Source organism: Chelonia mydas, chromosome 21, assembly GCF_015237465.2.
Source record: "Chelonia mydas isolate rCheMyd1 chromosome 21, rCheMyd1.pri.v2, whole genome shotgun sequence".
NCBI lineage: Eukaryota > Metazoa > Chordata > Testudines > Cheloniidae > Chelonia > Chelonia mydas.
Window position 1 is genome coordinate 15,392,948 of NC_051261.2, and position 9,603 is coordinate 15,402,550.

The following is a 9,603-nucleotide window of genomic DNA, read 5'->3' on the forward strand; positions in this document are numbered from 1 at the left end:
CCGGGAGAGCAAACACACCCCAGGGCATGATGCTCCAGCCCTGCAGAGAGGGCGTCAGTGCTGGCTGCCTCCTTTAGCCTGCAGGGGACAGAGCGGTGGGAATGTGGGGCCAACCTTTGACGCTGTCCTAACTTCAGCCCCTGCTTTGCAAAAAACAATATGGGGGGCAGAGATTGTGGGAATTCCACCCATCAGTCCATGAGGAAGCCAAAGGGATGGTGGCTGGTTTCTCCGGGTTCTGCCTGGAGCATTGGTGCTAAGATACCCAGGGCATTGATGCCTGCGGAAGGCCGGAGTGAGGCTGTTGGGAAAGCTGACAATTGCACTAATTCATCCAACCATTGGCCAACCTGACCTCCCTTCCCCACCTCCCCTGCCAAAGACATTGATTAACCTTTCCTTCTGCTCTCCCCCCCGTGAGCCCGAGCCTGGGCTGCACTACATCCGGGGCTGAATTTAGGATTCCTCCAAAGTCTTGTGTCTCCTTGGCCCATTAGCGACTGCTGACGGGTGGCCTAAACCTTACGAGGTTAGCTTTTTTCTATTAAAAACAAACAAACCTTTTTTTTATTGAATTAAAAAAAACCCCTGAAATGGATGAATTCCTGTTTTAGATGAGCTGTGTAATTGCTGAGGTTCTGTGTTTCTGAACTGCATGGTATTCCTGCGGAGGGGGTTTTATAGCACTTTTTAAATTTCTCTTAAGATTTTGGTCCAAATTTCTACTGCTCTCTCTCTCTCTCCTGTCTTTCTTTGCTTTCCCCTTTCCTTCTTGAAGAGATTCTTTGTAGACTTGCTCCATTTTATACCTGATGTAGACACGACAAAAAACCGCGAGTCAGACATTGTACATAGCTGCGGAAACAATCATGGGACACCAACACGAGCTGGACTGTTTCCAAGATGAATCGTTTTTACTTAAGTTTAAAAATTTGAAGAAGAAGAAGAAGAAGACAAAGCCAGAAATAGGCTTTTAAAATAATAATAATAATAAAGACATAGAGCAAAATACAACCTGCCACCGACTCATCTCTTGCTGCCCCAGCCAGTCACACCAAAGGGCATGTCTCCTCTGGGGTCATCTGTCTAACACCTTGGAAGTTCAATAAATTTATCTCCTGTACTGTCTGTCTCTTGGTCCTATTTATCCCGGGGGGGCCCTGCTTCTAAGCCCCACCCCACCCCTTGATCTAGAAGGTGGATTCTGACGCCCTTAGTAATTACTGTCATATTGTAATGGGGAAGGGAATTAGGCCAGCGAGCACTGCCCTGTACTGCATAGAATGAGAGCTGTTCATCAGGCTGGGAGGCATAAACAGGAATCTCGAGTCGGAGCAGGGGGGTTATTTTATCTCTGTATTTGGCACTGGTGCGACCGCTGCTGGGATCCTGTGGCCAGTTCTGGTGCCCACAATTCAAGAAGGATGTTGATAAATTGGAGAGGGGTCAGAGAAGAGCCCTGGGAATGATTGGAAAACCTGTCTGAGAGTGATAGATTGAATTGACTTAGTAAACAAACGAACAAAGGTTAAGGGGTGACTTGATTACAGGCTATATCTACAGGGTGAACAAATGTTTAATAATGGGCTCTTCAGCCTAGCAGAGGAAGGTCTAACATGATCCAATGATTGGAGGTTAAAACTAGACAAATTCAGACTGGAAATAAGGTGTCATTTTTGTAACGGAGTAATTAAGCACTGGAACAATTTGCCAAGGGTTGTGGTGGATTGTGTACCACTGACAATTTTTAAATCAAGATGGGATGTTTGTCTAAAAGATCTGCTCTGGGAATGATTGTGGGGCCATTCTCCAGCCTGTGTTATGCAGGACGTCAGACTAGATCAGTGGTTCTCAACCCGTTTGTCATTGTGGGCTCACCAAGTGTTCCCTGGGCCGCAGGTTGAAGCTGGCAGCACTGCTGTAGGGATAAAGGCCACGCTTGGCAACATCCCCTGGCAGCCTATTTTTTAATATTCGCCGTTTCCACTCCTGTTTGTGTTCATTGGTGTATTTTTCCACCAGAGGAGGGTGTGTATGTGAATGGAAGTAGAGCTACGTGACCAGCTGACTGCTCTTTTGGGGGCTAGGTTGCCCCCCGTGGCTAAAGGCAGCCACCAGAGTTATAAGCCCCAGCACTGCTCAGGCTAAGGGAGATTCCCCATGCGTTCCACCCACCGTGTCCTGCGTTTGAATCCTACCAGCGAGCCAGGAGGGCCGTGATCTGTGGCCTACATGATGATGCGTGGTCATGGCTCATTCCTGCGCTTGGTGCTGCAGGGTGCTGCAAGGGGCACTCTGGAGGCAGACACTGGTAATTGCTTTTGGGTCAATTCTGCAGCTGTTCATCCAGTCATGTGACACATGCCTTACGGACTCTTCCAAAATGATATTGGGTAAGCCCAAGAGCCCACATGATCAACTTGGCCCACCCTTGCTTAGTGACTGGGATGCCACCATTGATCACGCTCATGTAGAGCTGCCTGTATCTAGGTACCCTTTCCTCTGAGGCCCTCAAAGCCCCTTGCAAACATTCACAGTGCCGGCCACCCTGTCCCAGAGGCAGGTAAACAGCCCTGTGAAACCCCACGTACCCAGGAACCTTTGCACGTGATCGGGCTGAACAGTCGGTCGGATTCTATTGCTTCCAAGCTCGGAGCTCAGTGAGAAGGCAGCCCGGGATGGTGTTAACCAGGGAGAGCTCAGCTGCCTCCACGCGCCTCTCGGTGTGCTGCACGGGACTCATCATGCATGGTGGTTTGCAGCCCTCCCACTGGGCATCTCGGTTTCCAAGGGGGTTGGGAGACAGGGTTTCCAGCCCCGCTGGGTGTGTTCGTGCTCTCTGGCCGAGCAGGCCAAGCACCACCACCAACAGCCCTCCAGGAAGGAGCAAATTACTGCCCTATTCATTAGGTAACTAACCCGCCAGCTCTGTCCTGCTGTCAGTGACGGTGGAGATCTCACCCCGAGCTACACGCTGACTTTGGTTTCTCACCAGTCAGTATTCATCTCATCGGGCAATACATTTTGGATTCTTACAGAAATCAATCTCTGCTCCTTTGCTGCACGGGGAGAGAGGAAACGTGCCAAGATCAAGCGCCCACAGAGATGGTGGCAGACAGATGGGACTTACCATTGTAGCCAATGAAAACGGCAGGGGAAAGTAGGAAGCAGGAATGGAGTTCCTCAAACTCCACTTGAGCCAGGACAACAAAAGTGAAAAGTGCCCTGGGGTTTTTAATACCCCCAGGTGAGCAGAATCTGAGCACTATCATAGAATCATGGAAGATCAGGGTTGGAAGGGACCTCAGGAGGTCGTCTAGTCCAACCCCTGCTCAAAGCAGGACCAACACCCACTAATTATGTCCCCCCTGCAGCAGCCCTGCCCCACGTTCCGCAGAGGCATACTCAGGGTGCGTCTACACTGCAGTTGGAGGTGTGAGTCCCGTCCCTGAACTGCCTGGTCCCATGATCACAAGCAGTCCCCGCCCAGCATGGTAGTTTCATCAGTGATGGCAACCCAGGCCGCCTGCAAACAGGGGCGAGCCCCACCATCAGTGCGTGCCACGCCCCGACGGGGAGCTGCTGCAGGCGAGGTGGGTGAGTGGGAGAGGCCTGTGGTGGGGCACACCCTGCCCAGATGCAGGTTGGAGGGGTGATTCGGCTACACAGGATGGCAGTTGTCTCTCCCATGCCCTTTGGTAAAGACCTGGTTTATCTCATAGACCCTGTGAGGACGCAGGCCTGCAGGCAGGATCCCCAGTTAGAGCCCAAGCAAATAGCTCAATTATGGTGCAACACGCAACTAAACCCCTGTGTCACGCACCCCTCCCACGCCCACACGCCCCCTGGCTGGCGTCACACGCTGGCAGGGGCAGGCACTGGGCGTTCTCCCCCACTCCGCTCAAGCACCTATCTCTAGAGCTCCCACAGCCCAGCAGGGACGGAGGGAAAGGGAAAGCTGGGCCCCCTAGTTAGGGCACTGACTTGGGAGAGCCAAGTGCAAGTCCCTGCTCTGTCAGACTCCCTGCGTGACCTTGGGCAAGTCATTTAGCCTCTCTGTGCCTCAGTGTCCCCGCTCTGTACAATGGGACTAATAGCATCGCCTTGCCTCCCGGGCGTATGTGAGGGTAAGTGGGGTAAAGATTGTGAGCCGTGCAGCTACTGCGGTCACCGGGGCTGTGACCGTACAAGCGACAGCTGCTCAGACCAGCATCTGCGGGGCCGAGCCCCCCATGCCCCGGGGAGGGAGTTGGAGAGGCAGCGCCCCCTACAGCCTTCCCAGAGGGACGCAGGTGGACCAGACACTGTCGTCTAAAAGCCGCAGCTCACAGCCCATGCAGAACACAGCCGCCCCCGGGGGGGACAGGGCTTCGCTCTGCGTCTAAACGCAGGGGTGGTTTGCGTCTTGCGGCTGCCTGTGTGTCCATTCAGCTGGCTCCCCGGCCCCCACTGCAGCAGCCAGGCACTGGTACACGACTGCAAAGTGCTCTCAGCCGGACCCGCTTGTCTCTTCTCCGCCTTCTGCTCCCTTGTCCCTCTGCCAGCTGCCTCCACGTTCTCTGAGCAAACCCCACGCCAGGCCCTACCAGCAAAGCTCTCGGCGGGCCACCGTGCAGCTGCCACCGTGCCACTCGTGGGGGAGGAGCCAACAGGGTCCCCCGCCTCCCACAGGCTCAGCCCATGGAGCAATGTGCCGGTGCGAGGCATGCTTTCCCCGTGGGGTCCCTGCTCTCTAAGGGACGCCCAGGGCTGGACGCCCAACAGTGACTCAGGGCTGGGGCCTCCGTGTCCCCAGGCACAGAGCCTAGTGAGCCAGGTGCAAAGATACAGGGACTCTCCAGGCACTTGCTGAGCTCAGGGAGCCCAAGGACCCATCATCACGCAGAGCCGGCCCTCACCCCAGTGTCCCGCAGACCCCCCGTCCTAGTGTCTCACAGACCCCCCCATCCTGGTGCCCTGAAGACCCCCTACCCCATTATCCTGCAGACCCTGGCCCCCCATCCCAGTGTCCCGCAGACCCCCCCGGTCCCCATCCCAGTGTCCCACAGACGCCAGCCCCCGTCCTGGTGTCCCACAGATTCTGGCCCCTATTTTGGTGTCCCACAGATACCTGGACCCACATCCTGGTGTCCCACAGACCCCTGGGCCGCCATCCTGGTGTCCAGCTGATGCCCCCCTGCCCCTGTCCCGGTGCCCCGCAGATCCTGGCCCCTGTCCCGGTGTCCCGCAGATCCCCCCTGCCCCATCCCAGTGTCCTGCAGACCCCCCCTGCCCCTGCCCCGGTGTCCCACAGACCCCGGCCCCCATCCCAGTCTCCCACAGACCCCAGACCCCATCCCCGTGTCCTGCAGACCCCATCCCCCACCCTGGTGTCCCGCAGACCCCTCAGACCCTACCCCGGGGTCCCACAGACCCCCTGCCCCTACCCCAGTGTCCCACAGCCCAGTCCCCATGTCCCGCAGACCCCCCTGTTTCTGCCCTGGTGTCCCGCAGACCCCTCAGACCCTACCCCAGGGTCCCACAGACCCCCCCTGCCCCTACCCCAGGGTCCCACAGCCCATTCCCCATGACCCGCAGACCCCCCTGTTTCTGCCCTGGTGTCCCGCAGACCCAGCCCCTATCAGTACAATCTAGATAGGAACTTCTGCCAGGGAGCAGTTTATGCCATTACACCGGCACCCGCCCTCCCAGCTTTCCCATCCTCCTGCCCCGAGCGGATGGACCCCTGGAGATGCAATCCGGCCTTGCTGCCCTATGGCTATCCAGCTCTCTGGCGCTGGGCACTGTCCCAGGCAGCCAGCTCGTCACACAGCCCCTCAGGTGATCCGAGCTAATGCTTCAGTTCTCGCCCAACTCCAGCGGCGGCAAAGTTTCTTGCACGGCCGTGCCAAGCTGCTCCAGTCCCACCGTCAGGCGTTGGCCAAACGCTGAGACTGCCGCAGTCCAAGTGACTCAGATTTCACCCCTGCTTGCGTGAGTGATGGCCCGGCCCCGAGCTAGAGGGCACAGTGGCTGAGTGCCAAGCTCTGGAGCCTGACTGCCCGGGGGGGGAAGGAATCCAGGGTTTGGATGTGATGGGGAGCAGGAATCCAGCATGTGGATGTGATGGGGAGCAGGCCTAGATCTACCAGGAGCTGGCACCAGCCTGACGTGCCCCATTGTCCGCCTGCGCCGTGAGCGAGCGCTCTGCCAAGAGAGCCGCGTAGGGGCACTTCTCTCTCCCCATCAGTCCCGCCCCATTCTCTGGGGAGCACGCTCTGCCCCAGCTCTTTGTCGCCTGCCCCCGGAGATCTGACCGGGCGTTTCCAGGAGCTGTGACAAGCTGCCCAGGCCAGGTGGCCAGCCGAGCCCAGAGCCAGGGGGAGGTCGGGCAGGGCTGACTGGCCGTGGGAAGGGGGGGGTCCTGCTTTCCTGGGCACTCCTCTACCCCAGTGCTCCAGGCCGTCCCGGGACCAGCCCTGCGGGGAAGGTCTTTGGGTGGCTCAGAGGGCTGATGGTGACGGTTGTTGCCATGGATGGTGTTGCCACAGGACAGCTACACACTGACCTCTGGGGAACAGAGTTGGTGGCTCTGAGCACATTTCATAGCAGGCTGGTGTCACAATGGGCACCTTTTGGGGCAGTGCCCAGGCATGGCTGCCAAACACCTGGGTCACCCCTAGCCGTGGGCACATGGGTCAGGGCTATCGCTGAGGGAGGGCAGCGCATGTGTGGGTGGAGAAGCTTGTTCCACTACGTCCTACAGGCCAGCCAGTGCCACCTTCCTGCCCTCCCAGCGCCAGCTCCGACCAAGTCACACACACTCACAGACACACACTCACGCATGGCCATACACACTCCCATCTGCAGCCGCATGCTGGGAACTTGCCCACCAAGATCCGCAAACGCCAGTCGCATTCAGCCCCTGTGGGCATTGCTGCTCCCTGCCAGATGCCGTGCCCGGGCGGCACTGCGGCACAGCCCTCTGTGCGTTGGGAACCCGCAGTGTATTAACAGCCCCACATTTCCCCATGGCCGCTGACTCACCTCCTGACACGGGGCAGCGTTCAGGGGCTACTCACCCAGCCTGTATGCAAACCAGCAGCCTGGAGGGGGAAAGCCCCTTCCCTTAGTGCCGCTCCCCAGAGGGATCCAGTCCCTCTGGCCCCAGAAGGAACGAAACGTCTCCTCTGTGCCTTCTTCCTTCACTTCCCAACCAGCCCCTGAAATCAGGAGAGCTAATCCAGCCCCAGGTGTAAACCCTGCACTGGTTAACCAGGAGTTAATAGCCCAATTAGGCCACTGGGTGGCACCTGAAGGGTGCAGGGCACAACTGGTGACCAACCCTAGCTGGAGAGGAGCTGGGTCTTCAGAAAGGAAGGGCACAGGGCAGTGAGAAGGAGGCCAGGGAAGCGACCTAGGAGAGAGAGAGAAAGGGGTAGAGGCAGCTGGGAGTTTCTGCTCTTGGGCCAAAGGCAGTAGGAGGCCTGGAGCCAGAGCCCCAGAGTCCTGATCAAGGAGGGAGGCTGGGGGTGTCTGGGGCCAGAGGTGGGCAGTCCTGAGCCAGGGGGAAGCTGCAGGCAGTCAGGCAGTGAAGCCCAAGAGACAGTGACAAGAAAGCCGAGGGGCTGGACTGATATTCGGTGGTCTGCAGGGAGAGAGAGAAGAACTCCGCAGACCCTCCTGGGGTGGGCGAGAGTGGGGAGACCTGTGGGGAACAAGAAAGCTCCTGCATGGCAAAGAGGAAGCCTGAACGTGGCGGGGAGGGGAAATACTTGGGAGATGCAGGATTGGAGCGAGCTGCTGTGGCTGCCCTGATGCACAGGAGAAGCCCTAGGAGGTGCCGGTTGTTACAAAGGGGCCAGGAAGGGGCTGGGGAAAGGACTGCAGGAAGGCTAGAGGAGGAGCGAGGAGGTGTCTGATGTAACAGACCGTGGGTGCTCGTCCCAGGGTCCCTCGACTGGAACCCGGTGCAGAGGGTGGGCTTGGGTTCCTCTTCCAGCCCCTGGGAAGGTGGCGTGAAGCCCTGATGTAAGGGGGTAAGGATGACTTAACGCCCAGGAGAAGGGGGTGAGGACCACTGAACCCAGAGCTGGGGTCGAAGAGGTCTTGTGAGGATGCTGGGCTGCTATGCACTGGGCTGTGTGTCTGGAGGGGTGACCTGGCTGGAGGGCTGAGTCACCAGAAGAAGCAGATCACCGCAGGGCCGGAGCAACTGCCAACAGGGGGGCGCTAGCTGAAGACAGCCTGCTATTGCCAGCCCCTAGGCGTGCACCAGTGCTGAGTCAGCTCCTCAGTGCTCACAAGACAGGCACATTTATTTGCCAGCCTAGGCACCTCCTCCCACCCCTTCCCAGGGTGACCCTGGCAATGCTGTTGGATTTGCCCAGGTAAAGGAGTTACTCGCTAATCCTTTCCTGGCACCACCACCCTCTGGCTGGATCTGTTGTGTGCCAGCACTATGGAGACTCCTCGGGGCTTTGCTCCAAGGCAAGTCCAGGATGATCTTTACGGGCCACAGGAAATTTGGTGGGCATTTTTCCATGCCACTTTCACCTTGCCCTCCTTCCTGCTGGTCAGCTGTCTTCAGCCAAGTGTCTGCTACTTCCCCTGCTCCCCATCCAAAGGGCTGCATTGCCGTGAACCCCCCTGTGCCACGCAGGCCTGCTCCTAGGAATCAGCCATACCCCAGACTCAAACCTGGAAATGACATTGCCAGAAAACCTGAGACATGGGTCCCCACAGCATCTCCAGCTGATCCCCTTGTGCCCAGGACAGTGTATGTGGGTGGGTGTCTTTATCCTTTATTGGACCAACTTCTGTTGGTGACAGAGACAAGCTTTCGAGGTCCCACCTTTGAACTCCACACCCAGTGCCCCAAGTCTGGACTCGTCAGGACACGCTGCAACTTTCCGCCAGCAGATGGCTCCCTAGCCACGCGCATTTGGAAACCGTCCAGCTTCTAAGGCCCCTGTTTCAACCTTCCCAACGATTCTTTGCAAGGGATGGAAAGATGGACGACAGCATTCCCCAGTGCTGCGAAGTTATGAAATGTCCTGCCCTTGCAGTCAAGTGTCCTTGCTTTAATGTCACATCTTAAGTCCTCCTTGGTCATTTCTTCCCCGTCCAGACTCTCAGGCTTGGTGACATGAAATGAACATTCATAGATTGCTAGAGGCTGAAGGCCAGAAGGGATCCTTAGGCTCTGGCCTAAGAACACCCGCCCGCCCGCCACCCCCAGCGGTTCCTGCACCCAGCCCAGAGCTTGTGGTCGAGCTAGTCTAGAGCATACTTTGTAGAAGGAGAATGCCAGTAGTAAACACTGATCCTAAAGCACATCCAGCCTATTAAAGGGGACTTGTGCAAGACCACTCGTGCTCTGCTGCAGCTGCCTCGTAATGCCTTAGCATCCGAAGCCCAACCTCTGCTATAGTGTTGCCAACTAGGGAATCTCAATGTACTTGGTGTTTTTCCCTAAAGTCCCAGCTCCTGGAGTCAGGTGACTGAGTCAAAAGCTCAGCTTGCATTTTAACAGAAAAGCAAATGTCCAGCCTTAGGGATTGCAGACAAAAGCTGTAAAATGTGACCCAAAGGCTCAGAAAGCAGATTGCAAAAAACAAAAAC